Source organism: Acomys russatus, chromosome 32, assembly GCF_903995435.1.
Source record: "Acomys russatus chromosome 32, mAcoRus1.1, whole genome shotgun sequence".
Taxonomy (NCBI): Eukaryota; Metazoa; Chordata; class Mammalia; order Rodentia; family Muridae; genus Acomys; species Acomys russatus.
In genome coordinates, this window is record NC_067168.1 from 8,757,560 (window position 1) to 8,773,829 (window position 16,270).

Below are 16,270 nucleotides of genomic sequence, written 5' to 3' on the forward strand. Positions count from 1 at the left end.
TATGATAATCTCTCTGTAGAGGCAGCCCAGGACACCTGACATCTGTGACGTGAAAGTGTCAGTAAATGCAAGTTAACAGCCAATGGGCAGGTTCAGATCCATCAAGACACCTGGAGGATTTGACCAAGTGTTTAAAACACCATGTGGATTCTCACCATAGGCAGATAACACTTATGCCATTGTTTAAAAACACATTTCTGAAATGTCCCCAGGGATCATGACCCAGAACCTCTAGCTTCCTCAGGAGTGGAAGCTCATATTGTCAAGAGCCATTGTGTGGCCAGCACCATGCCAAGCACTTCCAATACACATCTTCATTAACACTTGCAGCATCCTTCCATACATATATTTACATATGCATATATATGGAAAAGGAAAAGGAGGAAAGAGAGAATATCAGATATATAGTTTGTATTTGTTTATATAAATATATATCATTTATATATATATTTACGTAAAACATTTTTATATATTTGTGTTCATGGATTTCATATATATATATATATATATATATATATATATATATATATATATATATATATATATATATTTATCTATCTATCTCTGATATTTCCAGGGTTTCAGGGAACTGGCAATGCCCCTGCCTGAGCCTCTTCAGTGCTAGGCTTACAGGTGTGAAGCACTCTGCCTGGCTCTGATACTACTTTCATACTTCAGTTAGCAAGTATGACCCAAGGTCAACATCCATCTCTATTATAATGTTTGGCTGTCTACATTGTTCTAGTGGTTCATATACAGGCTTTCTATGACACGTGCTTCAAGGCCACATGGAGCCAAGAGAGGTAAGGGTGGATAGGAACCCCTTCTACTTTAGTGCCTCCTCTTACCAGCTGATTCTGGCTCCCATAAATAGTCTGTTGAATTAAGGCTCTCCCGCCTAAAAAGAAGCTCACAACGCTGCCACGCTCTGTCATGAGGCAGAACATTTCTTATAGGAAGCAGGAAAGCTCTATTCTCTTTTCATATGTTTAACATGACAGCAAGGAACACAGCCTGAAGTGGATGCACTGCTGTGCAGGACTTGGAAATATCAGTATCTTCTGAGGTTTTTGGTATAAGTATATTTTCTGTATCAGTTTCTCTGTTCATTGTTCGGTGGTAGCCTGGGCTACTTACTGTGTCCAGTGGGCTGGTCCAGGTGCTCTTTGCGTCTGGATGGGAGCAGAGAACTCAAGATCAAAGGTTCCGTTTTTATCTCAAGTGTGGTTGAGAGCTTTCAGGGGGAGGCCTGTGTGATAGGTGATCCAAGTCTCATGGGAGTGGGGTGGGGTAGGGGTGGGGGACAAGGAAATTAGTTTTCCACTGGGTGTTACAGTTAGCTCTTTAAAAGTATGATACAATTGCTGCTATCAGATAGCAGTGGAAACTCGGGAGTTAACAAAAGTCCGTGATGACACCAACAGTGTTTCAGCCCTTTGTTAAGCTGCCATGCTAAGCACAGCAGAATAAGCAGGTGGGCATCTGGACCTTGCCAGAGGGCAGGTCCAGTGAGGTGCAGGCCAGGCGGGTGCTTTGCTGGAGGTCAGCACAGATCTCTTGACAACGGAGCAGGCTTCAGCAGCTCTGCCATTGCTGTCAAGCCCTGGGTGTACAGCAGGCAGTTCTTTCCCAGAATAAATGAGTTTCAGATGGTTGGTGGTAGAATGGAGTGAGAGATCAAGCCAGCCTTTATTCATTAATCAGGCATTTATAAACCTTGGGCAGTGGAGAGGGCTTTGAGGGTGAATTGTTTGATTCGCTGAGGCTAGGGGTGCCAGGATACTTAATCTACGTGTAACAAAACAGTCCTATTATAAGAAGGGAAGACAGTACTTAATTATCCTCTGGGTGGGGGAGAATCTCCAGGAACAGTTAAAAGGTCATTGGTTGAAAGCCAAGACACCAACACGTGGTATTAATAGGGTGGGTGTCTCCAGGAACCCCTACTTGATGTACAGGCTTTTTGTTTGTTTTTGTTTTTAAACCAGGAAAGAGTCAGGCCTGTAGTCTTCCCTGAGGGCTATGTGATACTCCTTGGGGGATCTAGGTCCCCCAGATCAGGTGGAGAGGGGACTCCACTAAGAAATGAACTCCGTGGTTCTCAGAGGCTGTCTGGAAATGCCAGACCAAGACCTTCCAGCAGGGCCCCACAGGTTTCCTGGGTTTCCTTATAATATGCATTTCAAAGGTCCTGAAAAGCTTTCCCAACCTGCTTGCTGAGGAAGGCATCTCCCAACCAAAGCACCCGAGTGTCCTCTGCTGCCTGAAACGCGCTGAAGCATTTTACTGTTCAAGCTTAAATCAATTAAGGCTCTTGGGGCTGGAGAGGTGGATCAGCTGTTAAGAGCTCCCAGCACCTCGTGGCTCACATGCACCTACCACTCCAGCTTCATGGGCCTTCTTCTGACTTCCGTGGGCACCAGGCACGCCTCATGATACACATACGTGTAATGTAAGCAAATGTTCCCATGTTAAACATTTGTAAAAAGCATAGGAAATTCGTGTCTTCACGAAGATCTCAGGCCCCTGGTGGCCCAACACTCTGTTTTTTTCAAGTCTGTTTCTGACCTCAAGTCCATTCATATTCTTCAGATCTTAGAGGAAGGTTCTCCTGTCTCCCCTGGCCTCTGAGAATCTTTCATCACCAAGGCCTCCAAAGGTCTGCCACTGCATCCCACAACTTCCAGGACACCCTCACTGCCTTCTTTAGTAGGTTGAGTATTGACTATCTTTCTTTCCCCAGTGTTTATAAAGCCTCCACCTTGTGCTGTTGTCCTGGCACTCACACACTGGGTAGAAAGCAGCACATCTCCTTTGGGCCAGACCCCGTGGAGGGTGAGGTGTCACTGGGATAAAGTCTGCTTTTACTTGTACCTCACTATTCTGTAGGAGAAATGGACACAACAGGAGGGCGATGTTTAGTGGGGGTTAGGGAGAAAGGTCAATACAGAAAGAAAGGGAGGGGGAGGGAAAATAATACTAAGAATGTCCTACACATCATATGCACATTATACACAGACAGAGACACGTACACATATACACATACACATGTACACACACACAGACACAGATACAGACACATACACATACACACATACACATACACACACTTACACAGACACATATACACATACACATATACATACACACACATACACAGACACAGACACATACACATATACACAGACACACAGACACAGGCACAGACACATACAATCAGTTTAAATGAAGTTTTCCTTCTTAGACTTACAGTGCTTCCCCCAAGAACCATAGGCTATTTAATAAAAACCCTAGTACCAAGCATGAGAAACCCCTTTTGTTGGTTGTTGGCCAGGGGCGTTCAAGAGACTCTCTAACAATATGGGATATTGCTGTTGCTCTTGGTTGCCTCCCAGAAGTTGAAGGTAATCTCTATTGCTGAAGACACTATGTACTTTGAACATGAAATGTGGAGGACCCAGAGTGGATCTGATCTGAAAACCTCCTCCCTAAGGACTAGCTTTCACAATACTGCAAGGTTCTGTGGAAGCTTCCAAAGAAGAGATGCAGCCAACCGTTCTACCCAGCTGGGGCATCTATGAACCACAACAGCCAACACGGTAAGATACCCTTAAGGGTGCAAAAGTGGCATTCATGTCCTGGGGTTAACCAACAGCTATGTAACTGGACTTAAAGCCTGCTTAGAGAGAGAAATCTAGCCAACTGCACCTGGCTAGTGAGGCCAAGGGGCTCCTACCTACCATCACTTTACTAAGTCAGTATAATTCCTAAACACGACCAAACTATCTTTATATACACAGATAAGTGTACGGAGATACACCTCTTCTTAGTTCTCAAAGAAACCCTCCTCTTTGTAACAGACGGAGACCATCACAGAAATCTGTCTGCATCTGGTCAAAATTCAGAGAACAGCTGATTGTAGTGTGTTTAACCCTACCGGATACATCTACATCACCGATCCTGCACCCGGGGTACGGAGAACATCTTAGAAAGAGAGGGTAGCGGGGAGCTGGGGAAATGGCTTAGTGGTTAAGAGCACTGGCTGCTCTTCCAGAGGTCCTGAGTTCAATTCCCAGCAACCACATGGTGGCTCACAACCATCTATAATGAGATCTTATGCCCTCTTCTGTCAGAATACTATCTATATACTAAATAAATCCTAGAAAAAAAAAACAGTTTTCAGAAAATGTTCTACCACACAACAGGGACATATGCTCAACCATGTTCATAGCAGCCTTATTCATAATAGCCAGAACCTGGAAACAGCCTAAGTGTCCCTAAGTAGAAGAATGGATAAAGAAACTGTGGCATATTTACACTATGGAATATTACTCAGCTATTAAAAACAAGGAATTCCCGAAATCTGTGGACAAATGGATTGAACTAGAAATGATCATAATGAGTGAATTCACTCAGAAGCAAAAAGAGTCAAATGGTATATACTCACTTATATCAAGACACTAGCCCATGGGGCATGTCCAATGAAAGTCTTCACTTACAAGGAAAGTGGGTCAGAGGGGAGGACATCCTATTAGGACTTTAGGTGAGAGAAACATGGGAGAATGGGGAAATAGAAGGATCCAGAGGGTCCTAGAAACCTACAAGAAGAACATTATGATGCATGGATCTGGGTCCAGGGGTCCTGCTCAAACTATGGCACCAGCCAAGGACAATATAGGCAGTAAACTTCGAACCCCTACCCAGATCTAGCCGATGGACAGGACATTCTCCACCATTGAGTGGAAAGTGAGGTCTGACTTTCATGTGAACTCTGGTGCCCCATTTTTGACCACGTCCTCTTGATGGGGAGGCCTGGTAGCACTCAGAGGACGGATAGCAGGTTACCAAGAAGAGACTTGATACCCTATGAGCATATACAGGGGGAGGAGGTCCCCCTCAGTCACAGACATAGGGGAGGGGAGTAGGAGGAAAGTGGGAGGGAAGGAGGAATGGGAGGTTACAAGAGATGGGCTAACAATTGAGATCTAATATGAATAAATTAATAAAAAAAATAACGGGAAAAAAAAGAGAGGGTAGGAAGATTGTAAGAGACAGCGCCGACTAGGGACTCTGCTGTGAGACTGTGGCTCCTAGAAATGACGGGCAAGATTCACCTCAACAATATGGCTGCTAAACAAGACCTGACAGAGACAAAGCCAGTACACATACTAATGTGGAAGGAAGGAAATCCCATGGGGTGCCGCTCACGGTGGGGGGGGGGGGGGGGGGGGCGGCGGCGGTGGTGGAGCACAAGGAACTAAGGAATGCTGAGAGTGGGAGAAAAAGTCTTTCTCAAGGATGAGCCCCTAATTGATTATCTAGTATTAAGTGGTGAGACCTGAAATTGTGTACATAAAAATAGCACTAATCAGATCTAAGATACTGTATTTATATATTTAGGCACATGCCCCCTCCCTCCTCCAGTAACAAAGTAAAAAAGATCATTACTTTGAGAGAGAATAAACGGGTAAGTGGAAGGAGTTGGACAGATGGAGGGAGGAGAGGTAAGAGAAAATGATGTAATTATATTTTAATTTTAAAAATTAAAATTAACAAGAAGAAAAACATATACAAAGAAAGAAGGAAGGAAGGAGGGAAAGAGGAAAGGAGGGAGGAAAGGAAGGAAGAAAGGAAAAAAGAGGAAGTCAGATAGACAGACAGACAGACAGACAGACAGACAAATCAGGCTACCCCTGGGCTGTTCAGGGTCGGTCCCAACAGCTCCCCCCCAAAACGACGAAACACAGTGCTCACTAGATGGCGCTCAATTGCAAAAGAAGTGGGGAAGTAGCGCTGAAGGTGAAGCTGATGCGCCCAAACTGATTTTTGTCTCTTGAAAACCAGCTCCTCAGGGTGGGGAGGGGTGGAAGGATGCAGCGTCCGTCCGCAGGCGCGCTGTGGCTGCACACGGGCTCCCGGGAAGATGACGGGGTTGTCACTGATTTGGGCTTTCAGCAGAGACCAGGCTCTGGAATGCGGCACACCACTCCTGGGCCATCTTTTCCTTTCTGGGGTCTGCTACATCTCGGCCTCCCCAGCCCCGGGCCGGGAAAGCAGATTGAGGCCAGGAGATGGGAGCCATCTCCACCTGCCATCTGCACCACTTCAACCCTCAGTACTTTCCAGGGGTCCACGAAGATAATGATTGTTCTTAAAATCAGGATAATTAAGTCAGTAGACCCAGGGCAATACGAGGTACCAGATCCGTGCATTTTTACATGTAATTCTAGCAGTCCTAATTAATTAGTGCTAATATTCATGAAGGCGAAAGGATGTTGAGTCCGGGAAATCCTAATGAGTCCTCGGGCCTCTGTCTTCTTGTCAAAGCTTTGGGGGCTCAGCGGTTAATAACGTGAATATGCCTCTCAAGGGAGGACAGACACACAGCAGCGCTCCCCCCTCCTCACACAGTGTCTTGAGAACACTGTGGGGCAGTCTGTACCTTCAGAGGGCATGGATCCCTGCAGCCTTTTTGGATTGCAGTGGGAGACCCTTGAAGTAGGAGAGGCTGAGAGAGCCTGTTCTCAGGCCTGACTGACCTTCTGTGACTTCCTTGCTTTAGGGGGTGGTGGGGTATGGGGGTGGGGGCTTGGGCAGCTGAAGGGGGGAGGGGTATCTTTTAGGAAGCACCCTGAGATGGTTGGTGTGTGGAAGGGAGGAATGGCACAAATTTAAACCGATGCGGCTGAGATATATCTGGCAAAACAGACTGTATTGGGGGAGGGGAGGGTCCAACTGAAAAGAGGTGGAACATTATCTCAGGAGGCAAGGGGCCTGCAGTGTGACCCCAGGAACAGGGCCAAGGGCACAAGAGGCAAACAAAGAGTTCCCTATAGTATACTAGGTGATACTGCAAAGTTTAGGAGTTCGGTTCCCGAGAGCAAACCCTTTTTCTCCCAATGTAAAATTATAGCACAATACGATAGGGCATTTCATTTGGAGAAATGCAGACTTTAGCAGAATTCACTTAGGGTTAGACTGCGGTGTGGTCAGTCGAAGGCTATACCAGAGTCTTTATAGAGTAGGGTACAGGCAAAGGATTCATAGAGCCCTGACTTTGGACCCCGGCTACGACAGTAATTGATCATTTTGTGACAGGTTCTTATTATCCGCACCCCCCACTCCCACGCAGTTTCTCCAATAACTAAAGGGGTGCCTATTTTGTGTATTTGTTAACATTTATAAGATAGTGTCAAATTAGTACTTGTGACTATTACTGGTTTTATTGTCTTAACTGTGATGAGGGACGTCTACCTCCTCCTCTGTAGTGACTACTAAATGCATTTTACTGTGAGGGTGAGTTTGTTGATCCACGTTTTAGCTGAAAGCATCTTGGATGGCAGCCTGTAATTAATTCTGACATTTGCCATTTGCCAGCCTCGAGGTCTGCCTGTGTGTGAGACGCCTTCTTAGGAATTCAAGGGAAGAAGTTACGTGCGCTTTTGCATTCTTGAGCTCTTCAACCGGCACAGCCAACTTGTGTAAAAAGCCCTACACGCTTCTGAGGAATTTTCATAGCTGACGAAATGAAAGACGACTCTCATTGCTGGAGATGCTGCCAGAACACCGAGCAAACTGTGATTTATTTTACTTTTCAGTTTATAAATCACAGAAACATCTAACACTGGTTTATACTTTCATATCACAGATCCATTTATTTGGGAGTTCTCAGAAAGGAAACAACAAGCCAAACACAGTCGTAGTAGTTTTAGCCGTGCAGTTGGTCTAACGGGGTGCTTCTCTTTCAGAGGACATGAAAGTTCTAATGCTGATTTGAATATGAAGTAATGTGCCCTTGAAAAGCCTGTGAGACTGGAAGAGTTGGGGGATGGAAGGAGGGGTGTGTGTCAGGGGCTCCACAAGGAATCCATCGAGGCTGACAGATCTGGACCCAGCAGGGCCTCCACAAACTGATGTACCAACCGAGGACAATGCAAGCAGCAAGCCTAGACCTCTTGTTCAGATCTAGCCAATGGGGAAAAACAAAAAACAAACAAACAACAAAACAAAACAAAACAAAACAAAACAAAAAAAACCCCAAAACCCAGATCTAGCCAATGGACAGCTCATTCTCCACGTGAGAAAGGGAGGGAGAGCAGGGACTGCCTCTGAGACGATCTCTGGTGCCCATGATTTGATCACTGCCCCTTGACGGAGACGCCCTGTGGGAACACAGAGCTACAGACTATCCAGATGAGACCTGATAGGCTGTAGTCAGACTGTGGGGGAGGACGACCCCCACCTGTCAGAGGTCTAGGGTAGGGGAATAGGGTGGAAGAGGGAGGGGAATAGGGCGGAAGGGGGAGGGGAATAGGGCGGAAGGGGGAGGAAGGGTGGCTGGGAATTACAATCGAGTTGTACTGTGAATAAATTATAATAAAATCTTCAGATTGTTGTTTTTCTCACTTAATTTAGACTAGCCTCAAACTCACTGTGGGACACTGCTATAGTCTCTTTAGAGGGACGGAGCACAACAGCATGGACTGAGGATGCTCCCATGTTCCTCTAACCTCACTGAAATTTGGCCTTTGGCCTAGCTAAACCATTAGTCGGCCTTTGGCAGGTCTTTGAAGGATTGCTGACCTGTCCCCTTACCTGCTGACACTGCTGTTGGCATCAACACCATCCCCTTGCTCTCTTCCTGCCTCCCTCTCTCCTTTTTGTAGTGCTGCATTTTAGCCAGGGGCTGAACCGCCTGCTCTTGCTTTGCTGACAATCTCATTGCCCCATTAGGGTTTCTCACAGCCCTGTTTCTAGATTTCTTTTCCTCACATGATACTCATTGCCCTGGTTCAGCCTAACCTGCTTCCTGGCACCTGCATACTGCCAGGCTGAACCTCTTTTCTGGCCTCCAGACAACTACCTCATAGGGAGTGCTCAGTTTCCCTAATTCCCATTTTGATAGACCTGGACAACACTCCAACTCCATTTTTTAAATTTATTTTTATTTTTAAATTTATTTTGAGACAAGATTTCTCTGTGTAGCCTTGGCTGTCCTGGACTCACTTTGTAGACCAGGTTGGCCTTGAAATCAGCCTCTGCCTCTCTGAGTGCTGGGATTAAAGGCATGTACCACCCACCATACCCAGATTCCAACCATGTTAAAAAACAAAAACAAAAACTTTCCTTCCCTAACCTCAAGGGATCCTATTAATTTTGTCCTTTTTATACTTAAATTAAAAAATCATTTAGTTACCACTGTTTGTAATTATGTATTTTTATTAAATATTTTATAAAATGCAGCACTTTTGTGAATGATAAACTTTTTTATTGTACTGAAAGGACAGTTTAATACTTATGCTACAGACATTTTGAATGTTCCAAAATGTTTTACAGTTTAAATGACTTTATATACTGGGGGAGTCTAGGCAAGAAAAAAAAAAGTAGGATACCAACATATATTCAAGTATATCTGACAGGGCTGTGAGGTGACCTGGCTTCTTTCACTTCTTCTTCCTTCTAGCCGGAGTCTCCTTTTCTCCCTATTCTGTACCACAGCTGCTGCCACATTGGAAGGGCAGCAGTACCTGAGTCTACCAGGCATGCCTGCGTTTCCCTCCTGTGCTGGGATAGTCCCTCCTCTGCGTAGCTTGGTCACATATGACGACTCAGCCCTTTTTTACCTGGTGACTACAAATTCAACTCTGTTTCCCGTAACCACGGTAGATTCAATGTTATCTGTGTCTCTTTCTCTCTGTCTCTCTGTGTCTGTCTGTGTCTGTGTGTCTGTCTCTCTCTCTATGTCTCTCTCTGTTTCTCTGTCTCTGTCTCTGTCTGTCTCTCTGTATCTCTTTGTGTCTGTCTGTCTGTCTCTGTTTCTCTGTCTCTCTGTCTCTGTCTGTCTGTCTGTCTCTCTCTCTGTCTTTGTCTCTGTCTCTCTCTCCTTTATATTTCTACTGCTAACATCCAGATCATGGTTTCTAACAGGTTCTACTAACACTTTTTGTATTTGTCTCTGTTTCTCTTGCCAGGTGTTTAGCTCTTTGAGGAAAGAGATGAAGCTAATTCACCTGTGAGTCTTGATCTCCTTAATACTGTCTGACTCCTGGCATGTTACCCACAGTTGTTTCTGAATGTGTGGATGGACAGGAACCTGTGTCATGGTTACATTAGCATTTACTTACTATTCTGTAATAGGAAAGAAAAGGGCCAGAGGGTATAAGAGGTTGCATAACTGCTGATGGTTTTGGAAAAAGTATCCAATATTTGGGAATAGAGAGGAAAAGTGTAAGCATGACCTTCAGGACTGTTAGAACAGAGGTATAGGCTGCCAATGTCCACCCCATTAGCTGTCTGCCTTTGTACAAGTTGCAAGCTAGGAAGGTTTATTTCTTTACACATCTTTAAATGGTTAGAGCTAAATAGTTATATAAGTACTTACATAATATTTTCAATTTTTTTTTCCTTTTGACTTGCGAAGCTTAAAATATTTACTACCTGGCTCCTGTATAGAAAAACTTTGCTGATGTGTGGAAGACAGTCGCTTTGTTTGGCTCACTGTTTACTACTGATTATGGCCTAGGCATTTTACAACCCTGTGAAGTTAGAAGTTAACCGATAGAAAACCATAAAGCTACAGCGCTTGCACTTCCTGGTTTATAGTTACAGTCTTATTTTCCCATTCTCTTTTGTTCTCTGGCTATAGAAAATCTGTTTCTGTGTCCTCTGTCCCCAAGCATTGCCAGTCTAATGAGTCCCTTAGAAATTAAATGAACCTTTAGCACTTGTTCCCTATCTGTTTCTATGGCAATTATGGCTTTTATGTTTTGAGGGAGAGGCTCTTGGTACAGGTGGAAGAGCCGGGATGTGTGGTTCAGGTGGTTTTGGAAGCCAGGAGAAACCTTGGTAGGGTGGGAAAGCCTGGCTGTGTACAGTGCTGGCTTATGTATGACTTTTCTCACCAAGATGGTAAGGGAAGGGAAAAGGGGAGAAACTCAGCAACTCCGTGTGGCTATAGAGGGTATAGCTGGCCTGCTAGTGCAGGTTAGACACATGGGATGGCTTTTCCAGTTCCCAAAGATGAGCTCTTGATATTCTTTCCCACAGACAAAGCTAAGTATTACAGTGCTTCCAGTGGCTGCCCTTTCTCTTCCAATTTCCCCCTTTGATTCTATTTAAAGGAGATTTCCTCAGATAGACTGTACCAACTTCACTGAGCCCCATCGAATGTTTGAATGATCAAGACTAGAAGCAGAGGTGTTTCCTTTACTTGCCAAAAATGACCTGGAACTATTAGGGTCTTTTTTTTTGTCAGTGGCCGCAGGCCTCTCTCTCGCTTCATGCACCAGGACCAACACTCTTATGTGTCAGCCCAAGCCTGGTATACCTGAACAGACCACCCAGCAGCTCAGCCAGGCGAATGGGAATTTAAGTCCCACACACAGTTGTCTTCATTGAGGGTCCAGGGACCTGGAGGCCGCACCATCTGCTAGGTAGCAGCAGTTGTGCTTAAGATGAGGACATTGTAATTTGTTTGCCTGTCAGTCACCAGGAGAGCATCTACACTCAAATACACCACTAAAGGTGAAAACCTGGTTTAGCCAGTCATTCTGAAAAACTAGGGGAAAAAGAGATTGGAAAAAAAAAATGATTGAAAACTCCCCTGCATAATTTCTTTATGGCTCTAAAATGTAGACATTTATTTATTCTTTCATCAAAGTGGGAGGAGGGTGGGGATATAACATTGATTAGCATATATGAGGCTTCTACCTCTAGCACTACAAACAATAATAAAAATATTTGTCTTTTTTTTCCCACAAACAGGAGTTCTGATGATATAGTACTTCACTATAACAGTACTGGTCTTCTTCTTCTTCTTAGAACAATGTTTTAGATTTTATGTGATCAATAAGTTTTATAAAACATACACATTCCTATAATTTTAAAAAAATAATGCTTTTTTCAAGTAATAGTGTTGAGTTTTGGGTCTGTTGTAGAGCTACCTCTCTGTTCTATGTTGAAACAGGCTGAAAACTGGGGGAGCAGGGGAGAGTCACACGTGAATGAGGGTGATGCTTGTGTTTTTCTCAAACTGTGTTGTAGAGAAAGTTTTGGTTTCTTTAAAAATTCAGTTATGTTATGTAAACAGGTTTTGTTGTAATCACAAGTGTGGGACTCAGGGTCGCTTCCAGTTTATCCACTACAGATAATTGTCTCATGAGGGGCGTGGTCTTTGCCAGCTGCCGTTAGCTTCATTTTGAGGACTCTGAGAGGATATAAATATCAGAGCCCAGAGAGAGGAGGAGGGTGCTTTGAGGGACTCTCGGAGAGAAGTGAGTGAGTGTATGTGTGTGTGTGTGTGTGTGTGTGTGTGTGTGTGTGTGTGTGTGTGTGTGTATGTGTGATGGCACTTCAAGGATCCGGTCACAGAAGGAAGAAGGATGCTCCTGGCTGTCCTGATGACTGAGATTGGTATTTTCCCCAAAGAATCTGACAACCCTAACTAGCCAGAACTAAGTTTAAAGAGACCTACATCATATTTCCCTTTTAATCTTCCTTCTCTCCTACCTAGGATGGGGCGGGGTTGGAAGGGAGGTAGAGGCATTAAGGAACCCCAAATAAAATAGTTTAAAAATTGACACTTATAGTGTGTACCTGATTGCCACTTGCTCTTGGCTCTTTCTCAAAAGCCACCATCTCTGTGCTGCTGTCATTTGTAGTGTGGGCCTCTCCAGCCCTGGCCCTTTGCAGCTGTTGCGAGCTGCTCAGTCATGCCATCGGCCCACTTATTGGCCAGCTCATCAATGCAGAGGGTCAGAGGCCTTTGTCTAGTCCTACAGCCTCCTGCTCCTCCTGCTCAGGTGGCCGGGTCTCAGTGAGCAAAGGTTTAACGTGAATCATAGTAGTTTTCCTTTGGCACCAGTCCAAGCCCACAGGAACTTGCTCGAAGTCGGCTACATAAAAAAATGGCCATTAAAAGGTGCTTTGAACTAAAAAGACGTATTTTTGATGCCAACATAGTTTAAAGATGTTCTTTTTTCCACAGTTCCTTTGGGCAGGCACTGTCACACATGGCCAGGTCATGTTGGGGTGGATGGATGCTTACTAGATCACAGATGATGCTCAAGGCCTGGTGAGCCACTCTAAGGCACGCTTTCTGCTATCCTGCATGCATCTGCCCTTCGCCTGTGTTGGGACTGCCCGGGAGCCACAGCTGTGAGCAAGGAAGCCTGCTGGCTCAGGCCTGTTCCCTATGACTGCTCCTGTCTTCTTCCATATGCATTATTGTTGATGAGAAGGAAAACTTTTAAAGTGTAGTTTAGAGGCATAGCATCTGCCTGTGCACAGCACAACGTAACTACAATCTCCTGTAGATGAGGAGTGTATGCACATTTGATTTACAAAGAAGAAACCACACTCATTTTTAACACATTTATAAGGCCACCTTTAATTTTCTAATCTTCCTGTTTTCAGAGGCTTTGTCTAGATTCTTGTTAATGTTTTAACAGGCTCACCATAGCCCTTTCCTGGCAGACTTCTAACATTAATTAATTTTTATCCCTTAGTCATTATTTTATCAATTTTCTATGTATTAAAAATAGGTTTCCTAAGAGCAAAGATTGAGAGAATATCCAACTAATACCTGGCCACACCAAGCAAGAAAGCCAACCCTTGCCATTATTAATGATACTCTCCTATGCTTGCCAACAGGAAGCTAGCATAGCTGTCCTCTGAGAGGCCCCACCCAGCAACAGATCAAAAACAATGCTGAGACTCACATCCAAACATTGGGTGGAGTGCAAAAAGCCTTGTGGAAGAGTGGGAAGAAGGACCGAAGGACCCGGAAGGAACAGGAGCTTCACAAGAAGACCAAGAGAGTCAGCTAACCTGGGCTGAGGGTGGGGGTTGGTGTAGGGCTTCCGGAGACTGAAACACTAACCAAGGACCATGTATGGAGTGGACCTAGGCCCCTACACATATCTACCTGATGGGCAGCTTGGTCTTCATGTGGGTCCTCTAGTAAGGGCAGAAGGGGTTGGTTGTCTCTGACAAGGACTTTCTTGCATGGTTTTCCATCACTCTCCCCTGGTGGGGACCCCTTGCCAGGCCACAGTGGTAGATGATGGGTTCAGTCCTGATGTGACTTGACATGCTGGGATGGGTGGATGGGGGAGGATCCCCTTTTCTGAGGGGTAGGGAAGGGGGGGATATGGGGAATAGGGAGGGAGGGTGGGACTGGGAGAAGAGGAAGGAGGAGGCTATGATTGGGATGTAAAATGAATAAATAAATTAATTAATTAAAAAATAGAGGTTTCTATCTCCAGGTATTTAGTAAAAAATAGAGTATGGAGAATTATTTTACCTCAAATCTCAATGTAACAGTCCAGTAACTTCTACAAAATATCTCCTTGTGGATACCTTGAGTGGTTATTCACTCACTCGCTCACTCATTCATTTTATTCATTCAGCAATTTTTACCCATGTTTATTGATGAACCCAGTTAGTGTGTCTGCTTCTCTGGGAGTTTCTGAGCTTCTCCTAGTTAGGACTGAAGAAAGTGGACAGATCACCTCCAGCCCTTTCTCTCTGTCTTTTCCCTATTTATTGTAGCATCTCTCAAGTTGGGGATGCACCTCATAGCACACTGGGAAGCCTGGAGGTATTTTCCTTTCTCTTAGATAGCTCAGCATAAACTTGGCTCCAGCAGGAACTGCTGCTGTTAGTGCCATCTCACGTCTAGCAGCTGCCCAGAAGAAAGGCTACAGAGTGCAAGTGTTTACAGGGTATCGAGGAAAATAACTTCAGCTCTAATCACTTCACAAATACCGTGCATGCCGCACTCACTTTTTAATCACCCTTTGTGGTACCTTGTGCAGATCATAAATTAATAGTTACATTAATTATAACAGTGACGTAACACTAACTATTAACATTTATTAGGCAACTAAAATGTGCCGAACACTATGCTAAAGACTAAAAATACCCCTTTTTCATCAATCTTCATGCTCTTAGCATCCTCCCCACTTCTATTGTGGTACCGGACTGTCCTCTATACCAGACTGCCAACATCTTCATGAGTGTTTGGAAAAGATAACACAGCTGGCCTCGTAGAAGGATGGATGAGAGGGGTCTCATGGGAGGAAGGACTGCCATCTCAGTATCCAGACATTCCTACCAATCAGTTGCATGCGATTCTGCCCTAATGGCATATGAGCTCAGGTAGGGACTAGAGCAGTTAGGTTGGGAAAGACTTGGGAGAAGGCTCCATCTACACGGCCATAGGATGGCCCCACCCATACCCTTCACCCATTGGCCCCGTGAGTAAGCTCAACTAACCCAGTGGTTTTCCAGACTAAATGTTGGTGGATGTGTACCTCCATTTGTTGGGACATTAGGAGAAGGGATAGGCATTGTCTCACTCAGGGAAGGAATTTTTTTTTTTTTTTTTTTTTTTTTTTTTTTAGCATCAACATTTCCCTGTGGAAATTGGGCACTGTTACTTATACACAGGATGTGCATTCAGGATTAGGCCCTCAAGGCCATGGCTATGCTGCACTTCTTCCAAGCATCAATAATGGCCCTAGCAGAGTCATGCTACGGCATGACTAGCCCTGATAGCTTTGCTAAGGTGCTTACCAAGTGGCTCCTACTGTTAACACTCCTGTCCTCAGAGGCACATACTCAGGCTCTCCCCAGCCTTCAACTGGCTTTTCTTTGGACAATTTTTTTAATTGAATGGGCTGCTGAGAACTACCAGCTGACTGAGGGATGGAGGAAGGCAGAGGCCTGGGCTCTCACCTCTCCTGTGCCCCTAGCTCTCCTGTATCTTTCCTGTATTTTGTCATCTGACTGCAAAGAACTGCCTCAGGTCTGGGTACCTTCTGTGGACAGAGGCAGTCAGTCTTGCCCTGGTATATAGGCTGTCTTTGCTTGCTTAGGGGGGGGGGGTGTGGGTGGGTGGGTTTGGAAGTCTTCCTCAGGCTGCTCCGGTTTGGAGGTAACCTCTCCCCAGCTCAGCGCCTAAGGCTGTGCTGTCTTTTTAATGATGCTGTTTACCAAGGTACTGAGGCAATTTTTGTGGGATTGCTCCAAAGCTTGCTCTGTCAAAGATAAATGTTTCCTACTGAGCATTTTTTGGCTTGCATTTTTGCCCAAGGCCTTTTCTCTCTGTCTTCATAGTTAGTCCACAGAGAGCCAGAGAGAGCATTAAAGATCCACTTCACTAATTCATAGCCAATTAGGAAGCTTTGTTTTGAATCTCACTGGAAGGTCCCTTTGGCGGTGGGATGAGCCCTCCTGTCCTGCACTCCAGGGCATTAAAAACCTTCCC

General features: G+C 44.9%; 1 protein-coding gene across 1 annotated transcript in view; it reads right to left on the reverse strand.

The window, feature by feature from the left end:
- Impg1 (interphotoreceptor matrix proteoglycan 1) overlaps positions 1–16,270 on the reverse strand; it is a 109,472-nt gene that overhangs the window by 14,148 nt on the left and 79,054 nt on the right.